Source organism: Zootoca vivipara, chromosome 1 (genome assembly GCF_965207765.1).
Source record: "Zootoca vivipara chromosome 1, rZooViv2.hap1.1, whole genome shotgun sequence".
NCBI lineage: Eukaryota > Metazoa > Chordata > Lepidosauria > Squamata > Lacertidae > Zootoca > Zootoca vivipara.
In genome coordinates, this window is record NC_142582.1 from 20550229 (window position 1) to 20561124 (window position 10896).

Here is a 10896-nt window from a genome sequence, read left to right on the forward strand (position 1 = left end):
CCTTTGTTCTCAAGCAGCTGGAAATCTGCTAATGAGTCTCTTCAGGAGAAAGCAGCCTTAGGCTAATGGAGGGTGGAATGGGGGGAGAGACCGAGTTTTTATTTTAGTTCTGGATAGTTATTTTATATTTTTAAGTTGCTGAACATGTGTTGGGCATGACGTTATGCAACTATTCAGATGTAACAATATTTGTTTTTGTTTCTGAATAACGTTATGTCCGTAAAGTGTTAGAACCATATTAATGGACTGGACAATTTGTATTCCAAGAGGAGCCAATTTTTATTCACCCTATTCCTTCAAGCTGCACAGTATTAATATCTGCAATCCAGTGCCTCTGACAGTGAAGGTAAAACATGTGCCCACAGCATGCTTTCTTTCTTTTTTTGGGACTGATGCATATTATTCAACATGCCTACTTATTTCTCAAGGCCAGAGAAAAATGAAGATGTTTTTTAGTGTTCTTTAGCTAGCCTCAATGATGATGTTTAGCATTAGAAGGTGCTGTGTTACAGTATGGTGTCTGGAGGCAGTTTGGGGATGGATGAGGGTAAACATCCCAAGTTAGACCCCAAGTCATATGGAAAACCACAAGGGTTGGGAAAGTTGGATGGAGGTAGACAATTTGTTCTGGGTGGGGCTGGACTCTCTCAGAAGAATCAGGTACACAGCCTTTAGGTTCGCCTGAACTCAGCACTATTAATGGATGCTCATGCATTGTTGGTGGCAGTGAAGTGATGCAGAACTTTTTCCACAGTGGAAAAATTGTCTGTTTCATAAGTTCATAAATAAGGATAACTCCAAAACCAATGTTAGGGAAGCCTGACAGTTTGAAAGTTGTAATTATCCCCCACCCCACCCCCAGGTGACTATGGCTAGCAAGTAAAAGAGAAAATGCATTTGTGTGATGGATTTGGATTTGTAAGTTGGGGATCCAGGGGAATAAAAAAAATGACATCTCAGCGATTTTCAGTATCTTTAAACAAATTTAAACACTAGTAGGAGAAGTACAGATATTGCCTTGAAAGGCTTCCAATAAAAATTTCTGCATAATGTCACACCACATTAAGGGCACTTTAATCCCTGCCCCCAAAATATTTCTGGTCGCATAATTTATGCCGTACTAGGACAAAATGCTAACACGGCATACTTTTTTTAAAGCTTTCAAAATGCAAGTAAAATAAACATTCTACATTTTGTCACTCTCTAGGGGGCATCAGAAAAATTCTGATGCGAGCTGAACATTTACTGATGCAAATCAGCACATGCAGATTAGCCAAATTTGCATAAGATATTTTACGGCACTGTTCCCGGTACCCTTCAATTGGATCTTTGCTGATGAGGGCCCAGAGAGGCAGAGTCTCTGATGCAGATCTTAAACTAATATGAATGGTACAATCCCCTACATGTCTAGTCGGAAGAAAGCCCCTTGAGTTCAACAAGAATTACTCCCATGTAATCCTACGTAGAAGAGGGACCCAGATGGCGCTGTGGTTAAACCACTGAGCCTAGGGCTTGCTGATCAGAAGGTCAGCGGTTTGAATCCCTGTGACGGGGTGAGCTCCCGTTGCTTGGTCCCAGCTCCTGCCAACCTAGCAGTTCGAAAGCACGTCAAAATGCAAGTAGATAAATAGGAACCGCTACAGCGGGAAGGTAAACGGCGTTTCCATGTGCTGCTCTGGTTTGCCAGAAGCAGCTTTGTCATGCTGGCCACATGACCTGGAAGCTATACGCCGGCTCCCTCGGCCAATAATGCGAGATGAGCGTGCAACCCCAGAGTCGGTCACGACTGGACCTAATGGTCAGGGGTCCCTTTTACCTTTACCTTTTAATCCTACGTAGAACTGAAGCCCCAACCAATGTCATTATGTCAGACAGCTGCTTTTTACTTTCCTAAAAAGAACCTTCCTTATTTTTTGTGATGTCATTCAACAGAGTAAAGGTGGTTTTTATTCATTTTTACTGCTGGTTTCTCATGCAGTGATGGTGCTTCCTATTTTTGGCACAAACCCCTCATCTGTATACAAAATACCAGTGTAAATTTTATTGGTAAAAAAAATGTAACCTTGCCCCCACATCTGAACCCACCCTGGTACCGGTAAATGGCAGAGGCTATTGCCATGACTCCACCCCTCTGGTCAGGCCACTCCTGGTTTTAAAGAGGCTGTAGTAGTCTTCATTTTTAATTTTATGGCTGGTTGTGATACAGTACTATGAAAAGTTCTTACTGCTATCGTTATGCCTGTGATTATGCAGTTTATATTTTATACTTAAGATGTTGTAAGCTGCTGTGGCAAAATGGACACACACACACACACTGGAAGGAAAGGCATCTTCAAGAGAGTAGCTATCATGAAATGTTGGCCTAGGAAAGAACAGTCCTTATACTGTAGTCAAGGAACAAGCAAACACCATAGCTGCCAAGTTATCCCTTTTTTTCAGGGATTTTCCATTATGCTGAGTAGGCTTCCTCGCGAGAAAAGGGAAAACTTGGCAGCTATGGCAAACACAAGCCTGCAGTTTCTGCTCAGCAGAGAAGAATCTCATCTTTTCTGGCAGACCTTAAACTGGAAGGGTTTTTATAGTGTTTGTTTCTTTGAAAGAACATCGTCTTTTGTTTTGGGCAGCCATTATTACCATTGCCACTTTATATCCTCCTGATAAGTGCAGGCACTAAACCAGATAAATGCCTTGCATGCAAATTAAGTGCACAAGCCACTGAACCTTGCACACGACCAGAAATGCTTCAATAATATTCGTACTAATAATGAAGCTCTGTCCAGGGGAGGGGAGACTTTAGTAGTAATAGCCTATTTTAAACCTCAGAGATTTCAAAAAAAAGCAAAGGGGGGGGGAGAATTAATGAGTACTAAGCTAAGAACCGGCTGCTTAGCTTTGTCCCTGCAGATCATGAATTACTAGAAAATTACATGGTGTAGAACACAGTTTATAGACAAAAGATACCTCCTTTTTTCCAAATGGTAAACCTAACCAAAGAAGAGAAATTAAAAATGCAATCATTGTAGAGCTGGAGTGAGGAATGTCCAGCACGCAGGCCTTGCCTGAGTTCCAGTTTGGCCCTCAAAGTCATTCCCCACAAACCACGCCCACATTTGACATAATATGTGAAGTCAGGTGTGGGGCACGTAAGGACAGGGGTCAGCAAACTTTTTCAGCAGGGGCCGGTCCACTGTCCCTCAGACCTTGTGGAGGGCTGGACTATATTTTGGAAAAAAATATGAACGAATTCCTATGCCCCACAAATACCCCAGAGATGCATTTTAAATAAAAGCACACATTCTACTCATGTAAAAACACCAGAGAGGCACCACAAATAACCCAGAGATGCATTTTAAATAAAAGGACACAATCTACTCATGTAAAAACACGCTGATTCCCTGACCCTCTGCGGGCCGGATTTAGGAGGTGATTGGGCCACATCCGGCCCCCGGGCCTTAGTTTGGGTACCCCTGCATAAGGACATAGAATCATAGGATTGTAGAGTTGGAAGGAATTCCAAGAATTATCTAGTCCATCCATGGTTATGAAGGAACAACCAGGAGCTTAAAGAGAGTTCCTAATTGTATTTTGTCAAATCGTTATCCAGATGTCCTGTATTGCAAATATTTCCTCAATATTCCCTTCAGCATTTAATACCTGCCTATGGCATCCAGGAAAGCCAATGGAGTTATGGTCAGTTCTTTTGAAGCAAGCAATACCAGAACTTGACAATACTGTCCAAGGTAGTTTTCACATTTTCTCACCTAGAAGGAAAACTGGGCACATATGCCAGAGAGCTCTAAATTGCAACTGCTGAATCCCATTCAAGTTGCTGTAGATTCTGGGGCTTGTTCTACATTTAGGCCTCGTGGGGCAGTGCCATTTCACACCGGCACTCCTTGTGTGAAATGAAAGTGTGGAACTCACCCAAAGTTCCTGTTATACATTGCAGAGGAGCAGTGGGACTGGTAGCAAGCTGTCTCATTGAGGAATCCTGATAAACTTCCACATACATGGTTCACAAGAAGATAGTCTTTTATGTGTGGCAATTTTTAATAGTGCTAGTTAATATTTGATATTTCTCATGAACTGTGGTTTCATTTCCTGGTGAATTTGAATGAAATAACACGTTAGGCGTATGTACAGGCTCCAACCTGTATCTGTGTATAAAATTCTGCTCTCTCTGTGAGTTGTTCTGTGCTCTCTTCACTTTGATCGAGTCGCCTGTAGAAAACAAACTCTGCATCCTCCTTACATTATAATGGGCAATCTTAAAATGGCTAGAACATTTCCCTTTTGGCAAAAGTGAATGAAATTTACAGGCACAGGAACCCCTCCAGCCAGAATTATGCCTGCCAAATTGCAGACAAACGGGTCCAGGAGATTTTGGTGAGAAAAGTAAAAGGGATTAATTATTTTTCATAAAACTTTATGATGGTGTCGGTGGTCTCTTGCTCTTTCTTACCTTAAAGTAATCAGAGGTGGCTAAGTGGAGCATCATATTGCTTCTACATCTTTTAAAACTTTGCAGCTTTAGAGCCCCCTTCCCTTTCTAGTGCTTCCTTGTGTCCTCTGCTGGGCATTCCAGGTCTCCAATAGATCTTACAATGTGAGGCTGTCTAGAATGCTGCCTGCAGAATTCTGAAGAGCTTTGGGCTTTTATTTTGTTTAAAGGAAATCAACATATAATTCAAAAGCTTAAATAAAGCTTTGAACTTTTAAAAAGTAACTTTGGCTCAGCAAGGGCGGGGGGATGATACTGCTTTGCCTCATTATTTTGTTTCCACATAGATCCCGTATACACCTCTAGAACATGTGCAATTTCAATTCAGTGGTAGACTTTAGTATTTCAAATTTCTGTGGTTTCCTGTGAGACACCAAAACCCTGTGTCCCCCCCCAGCCTCTTCCACTGGATGTCATAGTTGCCATGCCAGTTCTCCGCCTGGTGCGACTGCATCAGTCACACTCCCCGAGACCCCCCATTGTTCAATTAGTGTTTGACGGCTGACACATTTGCCAAAATCAAAGCAGTCTGTCAAAATCAGACCAATCACAAGATACTAAGAAGTGCCAAGAATATGGAACTTTGCATCTAGAAATTCCTTAATTCAAAAAGTAAACATGAAAGAAAACTGGCAAATTGATCTAATCTGAAATATTTGTGAACATGCCCAAGGTTTTATCAAGTTGTGCTTGTGGGATTCTTACCCGCCAAGTTATTCTTCTATAACGTCAGTTTCATCTCCAGTTAAGATTCCTGCCATGAGCGTTACTATAACTTTTGGGCTAAATGCTTCAGTAAAGATCCTGTATATAGCCTTGTTTTCTTTTCTCCACAAGGATATATATCCTTATATGAAACTTTCGGCAACCTGGCTGGAAGAATTTCTCCCTGGACTGGGTGATTTATAAAGAATACGCACTGATCTGACAACGCTGGATGGATTATTAAATGTAATTCACTGTAGCTTTAGTGTCCTTTTTGCAGTGCTTCATCCCTAGATGCTGAAAAATACCTTCGCTCGAGTTGGATGGCCTCTTCTTTTTAATATCCTTGAGCAGATGGGACATAGACCAAAGTCCCCTACTTGAATAAGAATGCACACGCCAGTTTCAGCAGCCAGGATTCTTATTAATAGCTTTGAATTCAAGGGCTGTCGCCTGGAACAATTGTAGGATTGCAAGGGACTTCTCTTTGGTCATCAAACCCAAACCTTGGCACTGCGGTGGGACTTGGTAGACTTACACAGCCTTTGACAAATGCTTGTCCAAGTTCTGCCTAAGAACACCCTTGGAGTAGTTCCCACAAGCGTTCTAGGCAATTTATCCAAATGCAGGCAAGAAGGTTTCCTTACAGGTTAACTGACAGAGACTAGCCATTCTCTTTCAGATCATCACTCCCTCTAATTAATGGTTTACATTTACTAAGAAGTAAGCCCTACTGGGTTTATTGGGGCTCACACCATGGTAAATAGATATAGTTTAATCCCTCCGTTAATTTATATTCTGCCCTTCCTCACAAAGGGCAACAACAAAAAAAAAAAATAAGGAGCCCCATATTATTTGCTATAGGATGTCTGATTTTAAATATTTACACACACACACACACACACAACCACTCTTGCTATTATTTTTTCGCAACATGGCAGTATATAAATATTTAAACAATATTTGGCATGTAGAAGAAGAAGAAGAAGAAGAAGAAGAAGAAGAAGAAGAAGAAGAAGAAGAAGAAGAAGAAGAAGAAGAAGAAGAGTTTGGATTTGATATCTCACTTTATCACTACCCTAAGGAGTCTCAAAGCGGCTAACATTCTCCTTTCCCTTCCTCTCCCACAACAAACACTCTGTGAGGTGAGTGAGGTCGGGAGACTTCAGAGAAGTGTGACTAGCCCAATGTCACCCAGCAGCTGCATGTGGAGGAGCAGAGACACGAACCCGGTTCCCCAGATTATGAGTCTACCGCTCTTAACCACCACACCACAATGGCAACGGCTTCGGTGCCAGGTAACTGTATCTTGGGCATGGGCTCTGCAGTGTCGCCATTGTAGGATTCTTGAAACTACCAGTGTTGTTTCCTTGAACTCCCCTTTCCTCTTTCCCACTCCAAAAGCTCATTTGACCTGTTATTTGCTGTTGGTGAGAAGCTCCCAAAGAGGAAGGGAACCTGTTATGAGATCTTTCTCTTCTTTGGATTTCATTCGATGTCTATAGAGGAGTTGCACTGGCTGTCTAGAGCAGCCCCAGGGCATTGAGGCCTGGGTACCATGTTGCCAATAACATTCAGAATGCATTGGCAGGCCCTGGATGACTTTCGGTTTGCAGAGTTTGCTCAAGGCATTGTGGAAACAGTCCAAAATGGCAACTGACAGCATGGTTTTAATGCTACTTTATATTCCAAAGCTGCCTGCGTTGTTGTTTTTTAAAATGGCAACTTCTGTTAGGTGTTTCATTCCGCTCTCCCCCCTCCAAAAAAATGCATTTCTCATTCATCTTCAGCCCATTCATTCTTTTCTGACTGTGCCACTGTGTCAAATAACAGCATTCATTTCTTTATACTTTTTAATGTCCTGATTCGGTGTCAAAACCACAAGAACGCCAAGAACTATCACAGTTGCTAGACGTCTCTAGCTACACTGGCGTCAATTGCATGAAACCAGATTGCATATTCTGTGGATTGATGTTCAGTGATGGGCCTGTTTACTGATAGCACATCTACTTGTAGGTAAGACCTATTGAGTTCAATGGGACAGTCTTAGATCAGCATGTATAGAATTATAGCCTTAGTTAAAGTCTTACTATGGTTTCTACCTACTAAGGTTGGTCTGTATTTATATTTAAATGTGTGTGTGTGTGTGTGTGTGTCATTGCCAACATTTCTTGACTTTAGTGGAATTGGTAGAATCTGTTCACTGTCTGAAGAAGACACTTTATGATTTACTTTTGTCCTTTGTCTTTGCAAGGTTCACAACTTAAATTCATCAGTCTGTCATAAAATCCCTTCATAAAAGGCTTCATAAAAATCCCTTCATAAAAAGTTACACAAAGAGACCAGAGGCCATCACAACAGGAGCTGAAATGAATTCATAGCTGAAAAATATGGCTCTGTTTTGTCTGAACACAGAATCCATTCCAATATTGACATTTGTATTTAAGTTACGTTTGGATTGCATTGGAAACATTTCAAATTCTGTAATGTCAGAAAATATGAACCAACCAGACAAAACGTCACAAAGCAACGAGCAAGTTTCTGAGTTCTGCAGAACTCTTCATTGGGTTTCAGATGGAACAAAATGGGAGAGAAAACGGGTTTGATGTTGGCGCCACAAACACTGACAGTTGTTTCTTCCCTGTCCTCATTTTTGAAAAGATCCAGCCCCATTAAAGAGTTGTGAAGGGCCCCAACGTTTACAAAATGTGACGTTTTGTTTGGAATCAGTAAAGATATTGGCCAATTTGCGGTTTGATTTCCCCTCTTTGTCTTTCTATTTTATTGCAAATAGGGGGCTCTAAAGTTATAAAATCTGATGATTGAGCCTTAACAATCAAGCTACCCCCTTGGTTTTTGACACAGGGTCAGAACTAAATTAGGAAGCAGGAATAGCAGGGGCGTTTGGCTCGGCTGCAATGGGCAGCGGCCACTGCACAGCAATTTCCATTTATGCACAATATGCCCTCCTCTGTCCCCACTGGTGCTCCCATTCCAGCTGTCTCTGGATCAAAGATTGATGCCAGGGAGTTTAGGCAATATGATAGATGGCTATTGGCAAGCCGAGCTTGACCACAGGTTATCACAGGCTCTAATTAAAGAAAGACATGGGCTGCTGAGTCAAGGGTCCCTTGCACTGGTGACAATAGGGCAGCAGTCTCCAAAATAGCTGCAAAGGAAAATGGATTCCTTTGACTGATTGTGTGATGTCTGGATTAATGATCAGGAAATGAGCTATTATTGTATCCTTACTAGTAGGCAGCTTCATAATGCTTCCACTGTGCTGTACGTTTTCTTACTTCGCCATGGGTGGGGTGTTTTTTTTTTAAAAGGCTATGTGGTGTTCAGATTAACGCAATGCACAAGAAACAGGTTTCCCTGTCAGCGGCAATGCCGTCTCTTCATCGTGCCTCCCCCTCCACTCTCATTGATCCAGTTAACGAGATTCACATACATAAACAAGCTTCCCCATTCATTCCGGACTGGGAAGTGTGAGCACCAATCAGACGCACCTTTAGATGTACGTCCAAATTGCACCCATGGCTGCACCTATGCAACATTTTATTCTAGAATCAATGGCGACCGAGTCCCTGTCTCTTCTACTGAGTCCATACACAATCCAGATCTATTGTATGTTTTTGCCCCTGAAAAGCGCTTCTTGGAAAAAAAAAATAAAACCTCAGATTGATCCTGCACTTCAGTGTGGCAATTTGAAAACAGAGGATAACACATGTAGGTGGTCTTGGCAAAGGTGTGTGTTGTGTATCCGCACCTGCCCAATGATGTTGTGGATGGGCATGTACTAAGATCACAACAACCAGTTCCTTCTTCATCCACCTGGGGCATGTGCAGGGAAGAAAAGATGTAGATAACCTGATCAAGGGGAGGGTTTTTGTAAATGCATGTCAAGTAACCATGCCCACCTTTATGAATGGCAGGATCTAGAACAGGCATCCCCAAACTTTGGCCCTCCAGATGTTTTGGACTACAATTCCCATCATCCCTGACCACTGGTCCTCTTAGCTAGGGATCATGGGAGTTGTAGGCCAAAACATTTGGAGGGCCGCAGTTTGGGGATGCCTGATCTAGAATTAACCTAGATTGAAAGCAGCATGCTGAGGACAAGCATGAATTATTCCAGATGGAGGGATATTACATTTGTGTGTACTCAGCCCAAGTGAGAATGTAATACATTGACTTTTCATGTCTTCGAATGTGTGTATTCCAACATGCACCTTCATCGCAGTTCTTGCTCAACTAGTCAGACATCAACACCATGTTTCTATGTATGTTGGTGTGCATGTGTGTATCATTTAATATAATGTCATATCATCCTTAGAGAAGAGTTTGGAAAGTTTGACCATGCTGATTTCATTGTAGGTCAAGCTGTTTTTAAAGGGATGAGAGCAGGATGGGCCATTTCCTCTCTGCTGGCAAATCTTCGAAGAGTCTTCCACACCCTTCCCTTCCCTGAGTTGAAGCCTTCCAGGGACTTTTCATCATCTCTCTCATCAGCTGATGGACACTATTGTCTAAGCACCTGAAGGGCACCAGCTTGGGGAAAGCTGCCTCACACAAAAGCAACATGCATATTTAATTACCGTCGGCCATTTTAAATTGCTTTGAGTCTCTCTGGTACCCTGAAAAAAAGAGGAAATTTCTCATTAGCCGTTTCCTTGTCATCTGACACACATCACCCCCCTCACCACCACTGATGACAGAAAGTTTACCAGACAGGAAACACAAAGAATGAGACGCAGGAATTAACTAATCAGACAAAACTGTGCCCCCCGTTCTCATCCTGTTATGTAGGATCCCATTGTAGCTTGTTTCTGTGAGGCAAACGTTATTGAAACGGGGAAAGAAGAGTCTGAAAAAGTTTACAGCTGAAATGCACGTGTTTCCCCAAAAGATCCCACCCCCCAAAATCCTTGTTTGCTAATTGATGGACTGATTAAAATGCGAACATACCACCAAGAGGTTACTTTCCTGGTTACAGTTTGCCAGTTCCTATGGCAGCAACCACTCCATTTAATTTTGTTTTATTAAAAATGCGAAGCAGTATGGCAGTCTCTTTAAACACAACGTACAGTTTCAATGTGGGACTTGCCCATACCGCGCCCACTCTGCCAAATTCACAGTGGATGGCAATTATGCAATCGCTGTTTGTTTGCTGTTCTATCTGTGAGAGAAGACCCGAAAGCAGCACAGGTGCACCTTCAGAGTTCAAGTGATGAATGTGCACACATGGTTTGCTATCTTGAAGTTTGAGTGTGACTCGCAAGATAGCTAGGTCAACTTCTGTATCTGGGAACATAACCAGAGGAGCAGTCCTGGGAATGCCACAGATATGGGAGATCAGTGGATCGTGCATTTAAATAATTGGCATTCGCTATCACAAAAACATCAAGTCAGATGGCTGGGGGCGAGAATGGAGTGTTTTGGGAGCCGGCACCTCATTTTTAGGCACGACCAGCCCTGTACAGGTTCTGCAGGGACACGGGAACCTGTCTTTTACCAGGTCAGACCATTTGTTCATCCAGCCCAGAGGTGTGGGGAACCTTTGGGCCTCCAGATGTTGCTGAATTAGGACTCCTATAATCCCTGGCCATTGGCAATGCTTCCATGGGCTGATGGGAGTTGTAGTTCAGTAACATCTGGAGGGCCAAAGGTGTTGATGTAAGAGTAGC